Here is a 6,000-nt window from a genome sequence, read left to right on the forward strand (position 1 = left end):
GAATAACTTTAAGGCATTAATCTGATCCAAAAAGGACACAATTTGGACAATGAATACATTCTTGTAGTTATGATTTATACAATCATTGCTCAAGAAACTATGTTCTGTAAAAGGACATTTTGTCTCATCCCGCAACAATCTGATATTTTTGCCAATGGAAATATTAGCAGTAAAATAAAAGTGACAAAAATTCTTGTAAACAAGCTATAGTGTTAGAATGTTATAAGAGTTTAAAGTTAAAGGAGAGGAGGTTATATAAATATAGTCGGCAGTACTATTAATAAAATTCAATTCGATTAATTCATAAACCAAATACTTATGAAAAATGTTACTTTATAGCGTCATGTTTATTCTAATACCAACACTTTTTGTTTGTTTTTGTGACCACAGCCAGTTGTCCTTTGTGTGCTCAGGGATTACTCCTGACAAATGGGGACATTATATATGATGCCAGGTATTGGTTTCACTCAAGGCCAGCAAGCGAACTCTACATCTCTGGCCCTAAATTACATTTTAAAAACTACAGATCACTTTTGCTAATTGTGTTTTTGTGGTTTTTCATGATATACTTTAGAGAAATATGTGCATGCTTCTCCTCTATGAATTCCTAAATTATGGAAGTTCAATTTCATTTCTGATTTTTAATAATCTATATTCTCTTTATTTTGGGGGGGTCACACCGGCAGCACTCAGGGTTACACCTGGCTCTAAGCTCAGAAATCGCTTCTGGCAGGCTTGGGGAAGCATATAGGATGCCAGGATTTGACACTCTCCTTCTGCATCCAAGGCAAATGCCCTACCTCCATGCTATCTCTCCGGCTCCATTACTCTTATAAGTAACAAAAAATATATCAAATACTGGTGTTAATTGTCTAAAATATATGCATTATATAATCTAGCAAATAATTTTTATATCTTCTGTATTAACTCATTTCTTATCTTTCAATTTATTTATTAATTTATTTTTAAAAAGCTTATTTATTTAAGCACTATGATTACAAAGATGATTATAGTTGGGTTTCAGTCATAAAGAGAACCCCCCCTCCCTTCACCAGTGCAACATTCCCACCATCAATGTCCCCATCTCTCTCCTCCCCCACGCCTCCCTGTGTTCGAGACACACATTCTTCTCTCACTTATTAACATTGTCATGATAATTGTTAGTGTAATTATTTCTCTAACTGCACTTACCATTCTTTGTGGTGAGCTTCATATTGTGAGCCGGTCTTTCCATTTATATTGTCTCAGAGCATTATTACAACAATAATTTTATTTATTATCTTTTTAATAAATAAATAAATGTATTTATTTATTTTCTTTTTTCTTTTTTTTATTTAAACACCTTGATTACCTACATGATTGTGTTTGGGTTTCAGTCATGTAAAGAACACCACCCATCACCAGTGCAACATTCCCATCACCAATGTCCCAAATCTCCCTCCTCCCCATAGATGAGTGAGACTATTCTGTGTGTCTCTTTCTCCCTCTGACTTTATCACTCAACATAATAGTCTCCATGTCCATCCATATATAGGAAAACTTCATCTCTCCTGATGACTGCATAATATTCCCTTGTGTATATATACCACAGTTTCTTTAGCCATTCATCTATTGAAGGGCATCTTGGTTGTTTTCAAAGTCTGTCTATTGTAAACAGTGTTGTGATGAATATTGGTGTGAGGAAGGAATTCTTGTATTTCATTTTTGTGTTTCTAGGGTATATCCCTGGGAGTGATATAGCTGGATTATATGGGACCTCAATTTCCAGTTTTTTGAGGAATCTCTATATTGTTTTCCATAAGGGTTGGACTAGACAGCATTCCCACCAGCAGTGAATGAGAGTTCCTTTCTCTAATCTAGGAAATGTTTAATAAAAACTTGCAGTAGCAGTTTTACTTCTATAAACAAGCACTGTAAAATGGAATTCCTGTTTCTAAATCAGCATATACATATATTATATAAATATTCTGACCTACCCTCAGAAGCTGGTCTAGCTCCTGGTACATCGACTGCTTTCAGTGCATATTTCTATGAGCATCAGTAACACTGAATCTAAATGATCTCTTATTCCATCTGCCTCCTCTACTGAGGAAATATTTAAACAAGCAGAACTTTCACTATCTGCTTATTGTTAAATCTCCATCTCTAAGAGAAAGCCTAACAAACAAAAGTTACTTTCTAAATGTTTAAATGGAATTAATCATTAAATTAATTATTCATTTGCAAAACCTTACATGTTAATCTAAATTCATCTTAAATACATCTGCAAGAGTTATGCCTACAATAATCAGTGCTTTATTTGTAGAACTGGGTAGAAAATTAACTATTAAAGAGATGAAATAAACATGCCACAATTTCAAATAAATTTATTGTTCGGTGTAAAGAAAGTGAGTGTTTTCATTTCAATTATACTAGAATTATTTAAAAAATTATAGTAGATTATAGTCATTAGTTCAGTACATGATAACTTTCTCTTTATGTGTCAACACTTACAATTTATGGATTTATTATATAATACAAATGGTTTATATATTTCGTAACTGATTTAAAGAATGAATACCCTCATCATTCTCATATTTAACTGATGCACACACTTACTACTTTGAAAAACACAAAAATGCTTTATTTTAAAAGTATATCAAGTACTTAAATAAAATCTTTTATTTCATTGCTACATCATTGTAAATATGAGGAAAACAGTAAAGGAAACTTATTACCTAGTGTGTGATCACTGTGCTAGTTAATATTTTCCTCTCATATCTTTATTTTTTATGGGTACTCCAGATCTTTTTGCTCATGTCAGAGATGTGGACCATCGTGACATTGTAATATCTCAGTTGATCCATTCTGAGTCCAGAGAGAGTATGTTTGTGTGGTTGATCCCTGTGATAGAAGCATGTACTGCTTCAGAGGTATTCCTGCTGTGTGCTTTTGAAATGCAGTAAGAGACTATAACCACCTACTACTCTAAACTGGAATAAAACTGTAGGAAAATAAGTGAGTAAGTAAATATAAGTCAACATGTAGTATTAATGTAGAAGTCTGGAAATTTTTTGTAATCAAAGTATGCCATAAAATTATAATTTTTATTTATATCAATTAGCTGTTGGTAAATCTTGCTCCAGAATAGATTTTGTGTAAAGTTACACTTTCTAAGGATTTTTAGTGACATGAAGTAAGGATATACTGCACTATTAGTGTTCGTGCAAAAAATTCTAAGTTTGATATTCTATACATTTCAGAAATGATTGAAAAATTATTCTGGTGGTAAGGTAAGTAGAATCCTTCCTTAACCCAAAGGTATTGATATTGTAAACCAGAACCAATATTTCGTTACATGGCAAGTGAAACTGTAACAGCGTAATTTACATTAAAAACCTTACGTATAGGGAGATTTAAGCTAGACCAATGTAATTACATTATTCCTTTCAAAATGAAAGAGAAATACAAATAAGTTAATAAAAATCAACGTGATGATTCTGTTGGAAAGTGTACATTGATGGAGAGATGCAAGAGATCATTTTATGACTGAAACTCAGCCATCAACAACTTCAAAACTATGCATCTCATGCTGATTCAACAAAAAAAGAAAAACAAAACAACACAAGTTAGAGAAGATGTGATCAGTGTTTGGAATATCTATGCATTGCTTAGTAAACCATGTATTACTCAAGAGAAAAGATAAGTTTTTAAAAAGAGATATTTGACAGAATGATGTCAAAAGAAACTCAACCACCAGAATTCAGTCCACTACATTTCCCCCCACTTAGGACCAGCTACAGGGCATAAAACTGGATCTTTACTCACAAATCACGGCTGGCAGGGCTTATAGGACCATATGGAGTGCTAGAGGTTGAATTTGAGTCACAAGAAAAGAAGCACTTTAGCCACTGTACTATATCTCTGCACCCCAACATTTTTTTTGAAGCTAGAAGAAAGAAGTTCCAAGCCAAGGAATGCCAGTTATTCTAAGCAATAATCACTGTCAGTTAAGTCATAGAAGAAAAGTAATTCTCAGTTCTATTACTAAAATGGACAATATTTATCAATAATATAATACCATTGGAAGAGGTGTTCTCCCTTAAAAAGTCCAGGAAGAAAAAAAATTTAAATACTCTAATTTTAACCAAATGAGATTTATATCTAATTATAGATCCTTCAAAATATAAATATGAATTATTTAAAGCTTCTCAATTTGACTTTTTATGAGAACAATAGAAAACTAATACTGAGGGGCTGGAGAGATAGCATGGAGGTAAGGCGTTTGCCTTTCTATGCAAGAGGTCATCGGTTCAAATCCCAGCGTCCCATATGGTCCCCCGTGCCTGCCAGGAGCAATTTCTGAGCATGGAGCCAGGAGTAACCCCTGAGCACTGCCGGGTGTGACCCCCCAAAAAAAAACCACAAAAAAGAAAACTAATACTGATTTCTATAATAAGGGAATAGTGATTCATATTTATCTTAATATTGATATGAGTTATCTATGTTACATGCATAATTTTTATTAATCTGACTTAGGGGTCATGTTAAATAGTAATGATATTGACATTCCTTGAGAAAATGAAAGCATGTAGTCTAAATAGGTCCCAAATTTATCTAATAAACAAAAAACAAATCCAAAAGAGTTCATGAAATCTTTCTAATCCATGTGGAGTTAGCATTAGAAAATAAAAATAGGGGCATTTGCCTTGCACACAGATGACCTGGGATGGACCTAGGTTCCCTGAGCATTCCAGGCATGTGCCAGGAGCAATTTCTGAGCACAGACTCAATAGTAACCCCTGAGCACCGCCACCTGTGGCCCAACCCCCAAAATATACTTGTTTTCCTAAACTAGTATCTATGCTTATCTATATATGTGTTCAAACTATATACTATGCAGTTCTTTGCTGATTTAGTATCTATTAGAAATAAATTCTGGAATACTAATATATATGGAAGTTTACATAAATTATAAAATATATTATCTTTGAGGGTATGACATGTACTAAATTTATACCATGATTATGATATGACCATGGTGCTATATTTAGTAGGCAATATAAATCATTTTCTTTACTTCTCATCATTCAACAATGGAGGCTTGATTTTTAGATCACTATTTAAATGTTTAGAATCTAAGTTTTGATGTTGGCCTTCTCCATTTCCCAAGAAGTAGGTAAATGTTTTTCCATGTCTGTGAAAGAAAATGCAGTGAAGACATTTTTTTTCTTTATTCATACCATCTGTTTCCTTCTGCTTTTGTTTTTATGCTAATGGAGTCATATATTGGAGCTTAACCAAGATCAATATCCTGGAGGTGCTTGACTATGTTTTCTTGATGTCTTTTATAAAAACAAGTTGTTAATGCATTTTGAATTAATCTTTGCAAATAGAGTGAGGTATGGTTCTATTTTCACTACTTTTCATGTTGCTATTCAGTTTTCACAGCACCTTTAGTTAAAGGAGACTCTTCTAGATATACTACAGTCTCCTGACCCTTTATTGTAGATTAATTGCCCATATATCTGAAGTTTTATCTCTTGGATTTAAATTCTATGTTATTGATCAGAGTATATATCTTTTTTTCTAGTGGAAGGCAGTTTTAAGCTCTATAGTTTTGTAATAAAGATTATAAGCTCCACGGTTTTTGAATAAAGATTAAAATCTGAGAATGCAATGTCTCTCATCTTTCTTATTATGATTGTTGGCTTGGCTATTTAGTGTGTTTTATCATTCCACAGAAATTTTAAAAGTACCTGTACTATGTCCTTAAAAACTACCTGGTAATTTTGATGGAATTCATTGCATCTCTATTATGTCCTTAAAAATTACCTGGTTATTTTGATGGAATTCATTGCATCTGTGAATTACCCTAGGTACGATGGTCATTTTAACATTGTTGATACTTCCAATCCATAAGTAAAAGGTATATTTCCCTTGACTTGATGTTGGATTTTATTGAAAAGGGGGCATATCAGCTGTGCTCAGGATTCTGTGCTCAGAAAGATGTCAGGATGC

Source organism: Suncus etruscus, chromosome X (genome assembly GCF_024139225.1).
Source record: "Suncus etruscus isolate mSunEtr1 chromosome X, mSunEtr1.pri.cur, whole genome shotgun sequence".
NCBI classification, from domain to species: domain Eukaryota; kingdom Metazoa; phylum Chordata; class Mammalia; order Eulipotyphla; family Soricidae; genus Suncus; species Suncus etruscus.